At 38.2% G+C, this 13,511-nt stretch overlaps 1 long non-coding RNA gene across 1 annotated transcript; it reads left to right on the top strand.

Moving 5' to 3' along the window:
- Window positions 1–1,159: 1,159 nt before the first annotated feature.
- On the top strand, window positions 1,160–10,491 carry LOC148001293 (uncharacterized). Its single transcript, XR_015636979.1, has 3 exons — window positions 1,160–1,371; window positions 3,750–3,815; window positions 8,185–10,491. It is a non-coding gene; the product is annotated as an uncharacterized LOC148001293 (long non-coding RNA).
- The last annotated feature ends 3,020 nt before the right edge of the window (window positions 10,492–13,511 follow it).

Raw genomic sequence — 13,511 nt, 5'->3', positions numbered from 1 at the left:
GAAAAGGCAATTGGTTACCTAGTATCAGTAGTCAGCCCCTGAGATATACATACAATTAACATTGTTCAGACTTAGCAGGATATATTTAGGAACATATATGTATATACATGTATACAGAAAATGGCAGTCAATAGCAAAAGAGAACATTAATTTGCAAGAAATACACGAGGGTGTATAGGACAGTTTAAAAGGAGGAAATGGAAGAAAAATGATGTACATATATTATTATCTCAGGATTTGGAGAAAGAGGAACACTCCTCCATTGCTTGTGGGATTGCAAGCTGGTAAAACCACTTCTGAAATCAATCTGCAGTACCCAATGGAGTACTACTCATCTATTTAAAACAATGACTTCATGGAATTCACAGACAAATGAATGGAACTAGAAAGTATCATCCTGAGTGAGGGAACCCAGACCCTATAGAACACACAGGGTATGTAATCACTATGTAATCACTCATATGTGGATATTAGACAAAAGTTCAGAATATCTATGACACAACCACACAAAGCATATGGAACTTAAGAAGAAGGAAGACTAATGTGTAGATGCTTCAATCCTACATAGGACTGGGAAGAAAATAATTGTAAGAGGTAGAGGAAAGAAGGGTTCTGGAAGGGAGAGGGGAGGGGGAAGGAAAAATGGGGACAGGATCAGGTATTAGAAGGGACAAGAGAAAAATACAGAAGGTCAGGAAATTGAATAGAACTTGTAGCAGTGAGGGATGGGGACCTAGGGGTAGCAAATAGAAATTCCAGACTCTAGGGAAGAAAGAGCCTCCCAGGACCCAATGGGGATGACTTTAATGGAAATATCCAACAAAGGGAAGACACAACCTATAGAGACCACATTCAGTAGATAGGCATGGCCCCCAGTTAAGGGATGGGGCCAATCATAATTTTTTTAACCCAGAAATGTTTCTATCCAATAGAAAGACAGGGACAAAAACATGGAACAGAGACTAAAGGAAAGGTCATCCAGAGACTGCCCCACCTAGGTATCCATCCCATCTGCAGTCATCAAATCCCCACACCATTGCTGATACCAAGAAGTGCTTGCTGACAGGAGCCTGATATGGCTGTTCCCTAAGAGGGTCTACCAGCACCTGACCTATCTGTATATTTAGAAACTTACAGTTAACCATCTGACTGTGCCTAGGGATCCAAATGGAAGAACTAGAGAAAGGACTGAAGAAGCTGAAGGGGATTGCAACCCCATTGGAAGAATAAAATCAAATAACTGGACCGAAGAGTATACATGGAGGGAGCCATGGCTCCAGATAGCAGAGGATGGCCTTATCTGACATCAGTTGGAGGGGAAGTTCTGTGAAGGCTTGATGCCCCGATGTAGGGGGATCCTAGAGATGTGAGGTGGGAGTGAATGGTTGAGTGGGTAGAGGAGCATCCTCATAAAAATAGGAGAGGGGAGAGGGAGATGGGATGTGGGTGATGTGGAGGGGTAACCAGGAAAGGGAATATAATTTGAAATGTAAATGAACAAATGATAAAAAATCTAAACAAGACAATTTTACTTCAAAAAAATTTTTAAGATGTGAGACCTTATTTTGTTGAAGTACAATAGAAAATTGTCCTTTGATTCAGCCCATTCAGTTCAGGACCTCTTTTTACAAAAGCACATTAGGAGCCTTATTTTCCTTTTACACTCATCAGTTTTGAACATACTATTATGATTCATTACATTTTATGTTGCTTATTACATATTTTTCTTACCAGGTACTTTCTACCACAGACTACATGCTGTAAGCAGGGAGAAATTTATTTTGCCAGTTTTCTTTCTGACAAAATTAAGTACTACTCTCTAAGAGTTGGCCTTAACAATTATTTGGTGGTTAAAATAATTATTATAAAATGCAAAAATGTTTTATAAGACATAAAATTTTTATTTTAAAATAGAAAGAAATATTAAACATATACTAGTATACATGAAAATTTTTGTGTTTGCTAAATCAGATCACAATGTACTAATGATAATCCTTCTAATGTGCATATTCATGAATAAGAATTTTCATAGTTTTAGTACCTAGATGGTAAAACTGAATAAAATCTTTATTTTATGCTATTACTATCATTTTCAAGTAATTAACATTTTTACAGTAAGTTAACCTTTATGTACCACTATTTTAGTGTCATATATGCCTAATAAGCTTTAATATATAAAATAGTTCATGTTGATAATATACTTCAAAATTACATTTTAAAGTAACACAAATACTAGAATATGTTAAGCTACTGGTGAGAAATAAACATAACAACATAAAATTCTATAGGAATAACCCACATATAAAATTCTAGACCTTATTTTTTTAATGTAGAAGCTCTATAAGTCTCTTATTTTTCCAAAGACAATAATGTTCTTTGGCTTGACTATTTATCATAATGACTTCGAACTCTTCCTTTTGTTTTTGTATATTTTTCTCTATCATCTTCCTATACATAGCATATTGGGTGGGAATTAACATATAAGGCAAGGTATACTCTTTTCATTTGCAGAACACTACATGACTTTCTGTGTCATTCAAGATAAAACGAAAAAAGCTTTAAAATTGTCCACAAGGTATTGCTGAGTCTAAAACATCTCCTACAAAATTCTATGATATTTTTGTACCACATATGAAAGATTTCCCTGATAACTCAGAGAAAATAGAAAGACATCAACAGGAAATCTTTCTCATGCTTTCATTATTTTTTCAGTGTAATTATAAGTATTTGTTATGAATTATATAATTTCTACATGCTCCATGCATATATTTAAATCACATATATGTAAAGAAAGGGTCATAAGCTTATATACATAGGGCACTCAAATATATAGATATAATAATTCCATATATATGTGACTGGCAGTCAGTATGTAGAAGAATGCAAATTGATCCATTCTTATTGCCTTGTACAAAGCTCAAGTCCAAGTGGATCACGGACCTCCACATAAAACCAGGTACATTGAAACTAATAGAAAGTAGGGAAGAGCCTCAAACACATGGGCACAGAGGAAATTTTCCTGAACAGGACACCAATGACGTATGCTCTAAGATCATCAATAGATAAATGAGACCTCATAAAATTACCAAGCTTCTGTAAGGCAAAGGACACTGTCAATAGGACAAAAAGGTAACCAACAGATTGGAAAAGGATGTTTACAAATCCTACATCAGATAGAGGGATAATATCCAAATATACAAAGAACTCAAGTAGTTAGACTCCAGAGAATGAAATAACCCTATTAAAAATGGGCTACAGAACTAAACAAAGAATTCTCAACTGAGGAATATTGAATGGCCATGAGGTACCTAAAGAAATGTTCAACATTCTGGTCATTGAGCAAATGCAAATCAAAACAACATTGAGATTCCACCTCACACCAGTCAGAATGGCTAAGATCAAAACCCCAAGTGAGAGCAGATGCTGGCGAGGATGTAGAAAAAGAGGAACACTCCTCCATTGCTGGAGGGATTGCAAACTGGTACAACCACTCTGGAAATCAATGTGGAGTTTTCTCAGAAAATTGGAGGATCTAGCTATACCACTCCTGGGCATATACCCAAAAGATGCTCCAACACCTAACAAGGACATATACTCCACTATGTTCATACCAGCCTTATTTATATTAACCAGAAGCTGGAAACAACCCAGATGCCCCTTAACAAAAGAATTGATGCAGAAAATGTAGTACATTGATACAATTGAATACTATTTAGATATTAAAAATGATGATGTCACAAACTTTGCAGGCAAATGGGTGGAACTAGAAAATATCATCCTGACTGAGGTCACCCAGACTCCAATGGACATACATGGTACGTACTCACTAGTAAGTGGATGTTAGTCCCAAAGCTCAGAATACCCATGATACAACTCCAAGACTATATGAAGCTTAATGATAAGGAAGACCAAGTGTGGATGCTTCAAACCCACTTAGAAGGGGAAACAAAATAATCATGGGAGGCCAAGGGAGGGAGGGATCTGATTGGGAGAGGGAAGAGGGACGGAAAAAGAGGGAGATTGGTAGGACCAGGTATGGGATGAGCCTGGACAGAAGTCAAGAAGGCCAGGAGAATGAAGAGAAATAAGTAGCAGTGAGGGAGGGGATTTGGAGAACCACTAGAAAGTCCCAGATGACAGGGATGTTAGAGGCTCCTAGAACCTAATGGGAATGACATTAGTCAAAATACCCAACAGAGACGAGATAGTACCTGGAGAGACTACCTCCAGTAGATAGACATGGCCACCTGTGGCCCCATACATCTAAAAATTTAACCCAGAATTGTCCTTGTCTAAAGGAAATGTAGAGACAGAAATGGAGTTTCATCCAGAGCCTGCCCCACCAAGTGATCCAATTCCATCAGCAGACACCAAACTCCAACAGTATTGTTGATACCAAGATGTGCTTACAGAGAGGAGCCTGGTATAGCTGTCCTCTGAGAGGCTCTGACAGCACCTTACTAGAGCAGATACTCACAGCAAACCATTGAGCCGATCTGGGGAACTCCAATAGAAGAATTATGGGAAGGGCTGAAGGGGCTGAAAGGGATTGCAACACCATAGGAAGAACATCAATAGCAATTAACAGGACACCTCAGATCTCCCAGAGACTGAAACACCATCCAAAGAAAATACAGGGGCTGGTCCATGGCTCCTGCTACATACGTGACAGAACATTGACTCATCTGGAATCAGTAAGAAGGGAGGATGTTGGTCCTGGGGAGGCTTGATGCCTCAGAGAAGGAGGATGCTAGAGGATTGAGGCAAAAGTAGGTAGGTAAGTACATGTGTGTTAGAGAGGCAAAGTGGAGGGGAATGTGATGAAGGGTTCCTGGACCAGAGACCCCGAAGGGAGATAAGATTTCAAATGTAAACAAATAAATTGATTAATAAAACAAACAACCAAAAAAAATTCAAGTTAGTAATGCTCTTTTGTCATCCATTGCTCAATGTTTGGGACCCAGGAAATAGTAGATTGCCCTATCAAAATATCAGGGCAATTAAAGAATTCTAGCCAACAGCTGAAATTGTTTTTGCTTGAGGAAATTATGATCCAATTACACTTAGTACAATGAAATGATGTAATTCCTGCTACAATCTTTAAATTGATCTTTAAACAAACTTAAATCTGCAGTGTAGTACCTCCTTGTTTATGAACACTGTGGACAGAAACTAAGTTCAATCAATAAAAGCAGTGTGCTTCAAATTTATAGCAGTGGAATTTTCCAGGAAGAACTTCCTGCCCCTATGAACATGTATCTGACTATGTCCTTGAATAATAGCATGTGCCCAATAAATGAGAAACATTACCATCTTTATCTACGACCATATAATATCTCTAATTAATAGAAACAAATTACCTAATTATTCAATGAACAGATTAGATAAGTGAAGAAACAGCTTTTGATTTGTAAAACTGGAAAAATATAAAACTGCTTAGGATAGAAGAATTAGATAGTAAATCCTTTAAAAAGAAAAGGGGCTTGTCTATTTGAGTTTGTGACTAATCATAACTTGAATGTTTATTTTTCATCTATCAAAGAGATAACTCTCATTTTATCCGTAGATACATAATGTTTTTTAAGTGACAGAACAAAAAAATTAAATGAAGTATTGTAGACATATTCCGTGCTTTGCAATGATTTTCATTTAAATAGGATTAGATTCTCATGCATTGGCTTGATGTTAAGAGTTTGCTGGAATTGTCCCAAATATGCTTCCTATGAAGTCCTTATTGAATTTGGAACCATCTGTGTTTCTTAATGACCAGTCAAATTTTCGTTTGTGGTGCTACAAAATTCAAGTGTTTTAAACATCCTTGACTCCCTACAGATTTAGAAAGAGTAAAGGGATGTACCAAGTGTTAAAATATTATGATGCTTTAAATCTTGGAAATGTCAAAAACGCTCATGACCTAGAATGCTTACTAATCTAAAGATACCCATTGTCAATTGAATTGAAATGTCTTTTTGCTCTCTATTCCTTCCCTCTTTCCATCCTGATTTTATCTGAGTTTATCTTTTCCTGTGGGCTTATTTGAGTCTAGTGTCTAACAAGATTAGCAATTTGTAATGTGTTCCCATTCTGTTTTGGGGTAAGTAATTTAAAATAGCAAATATCTCAGAGTATATGAACTGAGAAGGAAAGCTTGTCAATGATATTTGAGGGTAATTGTATTAGTTATCTGTTTACTGCTCTAACTGGCAGTCTGAACATGGGAGAGCAGACCCTAAAAATAAGACAGACTGAGTCTTATCTAATATCTTCCTTTATTCTTAGTATCAGACAATTTATATTCTGAGGTTAAGAAGAGCCACTAGTGGGTGACTCTTACTTCACTGAGTAAAGTTTATAATGATAAAGAAAAGCAACATGTGGGACAAAACACAGTTTCCCATAGAGGCATATCACCAACAATTGCAAAAAAACAAAAAAACAAAACAAAACAAACAAACAAACAAAAAAACCCTCATTCCTATTCTCACACTTGGGAGGAATACAAAAACACATTCCAATACCAATTCTATATTTTGAAGAAACTGAGGCCCCAGACTCTTGTTTTGTTTTCTTGAAGTATTCTCCCAAGCATTCATAATCCTCATGACTTAATTTTTGGACTATGTCCTGATAGTTCAACAACATTTTTGCAACTATTTTAGGAATCCATGCTAAGAGTAAATTGTGTTGTGTCCTTTTACTTTCTAACCCATAAAAAGTTTCTCAACTTTCCTCAAAATTTAAAGGTGAATGCACAAAATGTTTCAAAGCTCACAGATTTCATTATGTGTAGCAGCTAAATCATATTGATCATACAGTACAAAAGGCTATAGAGTCATAAATTCTGAACAAAATGAACAATATAAACTAAGTCATGGTGAGTCATGTTGTTAGTCCCAGCATTCAGGAGTCAGAGGTAGGTGAGTCTCTGTGAGTTTAAAGACAGCATGTCCTAAATCGCAAATACTAGGACATCCAGAATTGCATGATATGAGCCTTTCTGGAATAAAGAAAAATGCTAGAGGCATTATAACCCTTTCATAATAAAATAGGTATTCTATTAGACATGTCATAGTACTGTTGTAAAAACAAACATTCAGTCAACATAATAGATTAACTCCTATATCCACAGACATTGGATTTCGAGAAAGATAGCAAACACATTGCAGAAGGAAGTTTAGTCTTCAACAAGTGTTTGAGAATGCTGAATATTGACACATAGAAAATTGTGCTAGGTCCCTCCCCCCCCATTTTTTTCATTTTTTATTGGTTATTTTATTTACATTTCAAATGTTACCCCCTCCCAGTTTTCCCTCTACAAGCATCCTCTCCTGTCCCCCCTCCTCCACCTCTATGAGGGTGGTTTTCCATCCCCCCACCCTTTCTGCCTCAGCACCGTAGCATTCCCCTATCCTAGTTCATCAAGCCACCACAGGATAAAGGGGGCTTGCCTCTCAGTGATGCCAGATAAGGAAATCATCTGCTCCATATCCAGCTGGAGCCCTGGGTACCCCCGTGTACTCTTTGGTTGATGGTTTAGTCCCTAGGAGTTTTGAGTTGTCTGGTTGGTTGATGTTGTTCTTTCCATGAGGTTATAAACCCTTAAGCTCCTACAGTCCTCTGCCCTAACTTCCCTTTGGAGTCCCACGCTCAGTTCAATGTTTTGTTGTGTACATCGCATCTGTATTGGTCAGGCTCTCACAGAGCCAGTTAGGGGAGAGCTATACCGGGCTCCTGTCAGTAAGATCTTCTTGGCATCAGCAATAGTGTCTGGTTTGGTGTCAGCAAGCCGGGTGCATCTGCAGGGCAATCTCTGGATGGCCTTTCCTTCAGGTTCTGCTCCACTCTTTGTTCCTGCATTTCATTTTGACAGGAGAAATTCTGGATTAATATTTTAGAGGTAGGTGGGTGGCCCCATCCCTCAACTGGTGACTGTGCCTTTTCACTGGATGTGGTCTCCACAGGTTCTGTTCTATCTCCACTTTGTTGGATATTTCAGCTAAAGTCCTTCCTGTTGGGTCCTGGGAACCTCTTCTGTCCTTGGCATCTGGGACTTTCTAGTGCCTACTCCCAGAACCTCCTATCTCACTATTATATACCTACTTTCAAATTCCTGACCCTCTGTACTTCTCCCTCATCTCCTCCCATATCTGAATTGCCACCCCTGCTTCATCCTCTCCCTCCCAGAACCTCTACAAAAATCTATAGAAAATGGAACAAAAAACTTTCATTGGTAATCCAAAACTTTTAAACTCCAAGAGAAAGCATGGGGAAAATATTCGAAGGTATCGATATAGAAAATGATTTTCTGAATAGGACACTTAACAACTTGGAAGTAATAGAAGGAACTGAGAACTTTGATGGACTCATATAAAGATTTGTGCACAGCAAAGCAATCAATTACCACAATGAAGAGAGAGACTATGGAATGGAAAAATAATCTGTACGTTGACTAGGAATACAAAATATATAAGTAACTGATAAAAGCAATCATCAAAAGAACTGCAATCCAATCAATAAAATGAAAACAAATTACAGACAGGTCTCAAAGGAAACACAACTGGCCAATTCACATATTAAACAATTTTCAATGTCATTACCCAAGAACTGAATTAAAATCAAAACTACTTTAAGATTTCCTCTAATTCTATTCACAATAGTGACTATTAGAAATGAAACAAATAAACAAACAAAAATGGTGGCAAGGAAGAGGGAGTCCTTTTGGCACGTTAATGGCAATGGAAAGTTGTCTAGCCACTTTAAAATACAGTATAAACAATTGTCTAAATCATAAAATGAAAGTCGAATGTATGATACTACTTCTAAGTCTATCCATAAGTGATAAATTATAGGCACACAAATAGAGATACTTGTAAATCCTTGCATATTTCAGTTTTATTAAAATAGTAAAGTGATTGAATAATCTTAAGTTCCAACAGTGAATTAAAAAACTAAAAGTATGGTATACCCATAGGATTATTATATTGTTGAATTTAAAAAGTCATTTTCGAAATCCGCGGATCCCGGCCAGCAGCAGCCCTCTGCTCCCAAACCCCGTGGGAGAGAGACTTCACCGCCTGGTCAGGTGGGCACTCCTGAGGCTGCAGAGCAGAAGAGACCACCAACACTGCCCACCCCTGCCCACAACCCTGGCCCAAGAAAAAAAACTGTATACGGCCTCTGGGTTCCCGTAGAGGAGGGCCCAGGAGCAGCAGGACTGCTGCGTCTGAGACACCTCCAGAACCTGAAGGGACTGACCAGATAAACAGTTCTCTGCACCCAAATCCCGTGGGAGGGAGAGCTAAACCTTCAGAGAGGCAGACACGCCTGGGAAACCAGAAGAGACTGCACTCTGCACACATCTCTGACGCCAGAGGAAAACACCAAACCCAATCTGGAACCCTGGTGCATGGAAGCTCCTGGAAAGGGCAGCACAGGTCTTCCTGGTTGCTGCTGCCGCAGAGAGCTCATAAGCAACACCCCACAAGCAAACTTGAGCCTCGGAACCACAGGTAAGACCAACTTTTCTGCTTCAAGTGATCCGCCTGGTGAACTCAAGACACAGGCCCACAGGAACAGGTGAAGACCTGTAGAGAGGAAAAACTACATGCCTGAAAGCAGAACACTCTGTCCCCATAACTGACTGAAAGAAAACAGGAAAACAGGTCTACAGCACTCCTGACACACAGGCTTATAGGACAGTCTAGCCACTGTCAGAAATAGCAGAACAAAGTAACACTAGAGATAATCTGATGGCGAGAGGCAAGCACAGGAACCCAAGCAACAGAAACCAAGACTACATGGCATCATCTGAGCCCAATTCTCCCACCAAAGCAAACACGGAATATACAAACACACCAGAAAAGCAAGATCTAGTTTCGAAATCATATTTGATCATGATGCTGGAGGACTTCAAGAAAGACATGAAGAACTCCCTTAGAGAAACACAGGAAAACATAAATAAACAAGTAGAAGTCTACTGAGAGGAATCACAAAAATCCCTGAAAGAATTCCAGGAAAACACAATTAAACAGTTGAAGGAATTAAAAATGGAAATAGAAGCAATCAAGAAAGAACACATGGAAACAACCCTGGATATAGAAAACCAAAAGAAGAGACAAGGAGCTGTAGATACGAGCTTCACTAACAGAATACAAGAGATGGAAGAGAGAATCTCAGGAGCAGATTATTCCATAGAAATCATTGACTCAACTGTCAAAGATAATGTAAAGCGGAAAAAGCTACTGGTCCAAAACATACAGGAAATCCAGGACTCAATGAGAAGATCAAACCTAAGGATAATAGGTATAGAAGAGAGTGAAGACTCCCAGCTCAAAGGACCAGTAAATATCTTCAACAAAATCGTAGAAGAAAACTTCCCTAACCTAAAAAAAGAGATACCCATAGGCATACAAGAAGCCTACAGAACTCCAAATAGATTGGACCAGAAAAGGAACACCTCCTGTCACATAATAGTCAAAACACCAAACACACAAAATAAAGAAAGAATATTAAAAGCAGTAAGGGAAAAAGGTCAAGTAACAGGCAGACCTATCAGAATCACACCAGATTTTTCGCCAGAAACTATGAAAGCCAGAAGATCCTGGACAGATGTCATACAGACCCTAAGAGAACACAAATGCCAGCCCAGGTTACTGTATCCTGCAAAACTCTCAATTAACATAGATGGAGAAACCAAGATATTCCATGACAAAACCAAATTTACACAATATCTTTCTACAAATCCAGCACTGCAAAGGATAATAACTGTAAAGCCCAACATAAGGAGGCAAGCTATACCATAGAAGAAGCAAGAAACTAATCGTCTTGGCAACAAAACAAAGAGAGTGAAAGCACACAAACATAACCTCACATCCAAATATGAATATAACGGGAAGCAATAATCCTATTCCTTAATATCTCTCAACATCAATGGCCTCAACTCCCCAATAAAAAGACATAGATTAACAAACTGGGTACGCAATGAGGACCCTGCATTCTGCTGCCTACAGGAAACACACCTCAGAGACAAAGACTGACACTATCTCAGAGTGAAAGGCTGGAAAACAACTTTCCAAGAAAATGGTCGGAAAAAGCAAGCTGGAGTAGCCATTCTAATATCAAATAAAATCAATTTTTAACTAAAAGTCATCAAAAAAGATAAGGAAGGACACTTCATATTCATCAAAGGCAAAATCCACCAAGATGAACTCTCAATCCTAAATATCTATGCCCCAAATACAAGGGAACCTACATACGTAAAAGAAACCTTACTAAAGCTCAAAACACACATTGCACCTCACACAATAATGGTAGGAGATTTCAACACCCCATTCTCATCAATGGACAGATCATGGAAAAAGAAATTAAACAGAGACGTAGACAGACTAAGAGAAGTCATGAGCCAAATGGACTTAACAGATATTTATAGAACATTCTATCCTAGAGCTAAAGGATATACCTTCTTCTCAGCTCCTCATGGTACTTTCTCCAAAATTGATCATATAATTGGTCAAAAAACGGGCCTCAACAGGTACAGAAAGTTAGAAATAATCCCATGCGTGCTATCAGACCACCAAGGCCTAAACTGGTCTTCAATAATAATAAGGGAAGAATGCCCACATACATGTGGAAATTGAACAATGCTGTACTCAATGATAACCTGGCCAAGGAAGAAATAAAGAAAGACATTAAAGACTTTTTAGAATTTAATGAAAATGAAAGTACAACATACCCAAACTTATGGGACATAATGAAAGCTGTGCTAAGAGGAAAACTCATAGCGCTGAGTACCTACAGAAAGAAACAGGAAAGAGCATATGTCAGCAGCTTGACAGCACACCTAAAAGCTCTAGAACAAAAAGAAGCAAATACACTCAGGAGGAGTAGAAGGCAGGAAATAATCAAACTCAGAGCTGAAATCAACCAAGTAGAAACAAAAAGGACCATAGAAAGAATCAACAGAACCAAAAGTTGGTTCTTTGAGAAAATCAACAAGATAGATAAACCCTTAGCCAGACTAAGGAGAGGACACAGAGAGTGTGTCCGAATTAACAAAATCAGAAATGAAAAGGGAGACATAACTACAGATCCAGAGGAAATTCAAAAAATCATCAGATCTTACTATAAAAGCCTATATTCAACAAAACTTGAAAATCTTCAGGAAATGGACAATTTCCTAGACAGATACCAGGTACCGGAGTTAAATCAGGAACAGATAAGCCAGTTAAACATCCCCATAACTCCTAAGGAAATAGAAGCAGTCATTAAAGGTCTCCCAACCAAAAAGAGCCCAGGTCCAGACGGGTTTAGTGCAGAATTCTATCAGACCTTCATAGAAGACCTCGTACCAATATTATCCACACTATTCCACAAAATTGAAACAGATGGATCACTCCCGAATTCCTTTATGAAGCCAAAATTACTCTTATACCTAAACCACACAAAGACCCAACAAAGAAAGAGAACTTCAGACCAATTTCCCTTATGAATATCGACGCAAAGATACTCAATAAAATTCTGGCAAACCGAATCCAAGAGCACATCAAAACGATCATCCACCATGATCAAGTAGGCTTCATTCCAGGCATGCAGGGATGGTTTAATATACGGAAAACCATCAATGTGATCCATTATAGAAACAAACTGAAAGAACAAAACCACATGATCATTTCATTAGATGCTGAGAAAGCATTTGAAAAAATTCAACACCCCTTCATGATAAAAGTCCTGGAAAGAATAGGAATTCAAGGCCCATACCTAATCATAGTAAAAGTCATATACATCAAACCAGTTGATAACATTAAACTAAATGGAGAGAAACTTGAAGCAATCCCACTAAAATCAGGGACTAGACAAGGCTGCCCACTCTCTCTCTACTTACTCAATATAGTTCTTGAAATTCTAGCCAGAGCAATCAGACAACAAAAGGAGGTCAAGGGGATACAGATCGGAAAAGAAGAAGTCTAAATATCACTGTTTGCAGATGATATGATAGTGTATTTAAGTGATCCCAAAAGTTCCACCAGAGAACTACTAAAGCTGATAAACAACTTCAGCAAAATGGCTGGGTATAAAATTAACTCAAATAAATCAGTAGCCTTCCTCTACACAAAAGAGAAGCAAGCCGATAAAGAAATTAGGGAAACGACCCCCTTCATAATACACCCAAATAATATAAAGTACCTCGGTGTGACTTTAACCAAGCAAGTAAAAGATCTGTACAATAAGAACTACAAGACACTGAAGAAGGAAATTGAAGAAGACCTCAGAAGATGGAAAGATCTCCCATGCTCATGGATTGGCAGGATTAATATAGTAAAACTTGCCATTTTACCAAAAGCAATCTATAGATTCAATGCAATCACCATCAAAATACCAATCCAATTCTTCAAAGAGTTAGACAGAACAATTTGCAAATTCATCTGGAATAACAGAAAACCCAGGATAGCTAAAGCTATCCTCAACAATAAAAGGACTTCAGGGGGAATCACTATCCCTGAACTCAAGCAGTA

Source organism: Rattus norvegicus, chromosome 14, assembly GCF_021556685.1.
Source record: "Rattus norvegicus strain SHRSP/BbbUtx chromosome 14, alternate assembly SHRSP_T2T, whole genome shotgun sequence".
NCBI lineage: Eukaryota > Metazoa > Chordata > Mammalia > Rodentia > Muridae > Rattus > Rattus norvegicus.
This window is presented reverse-complemented; position numbering and strand designations above follow the sequence as displayed.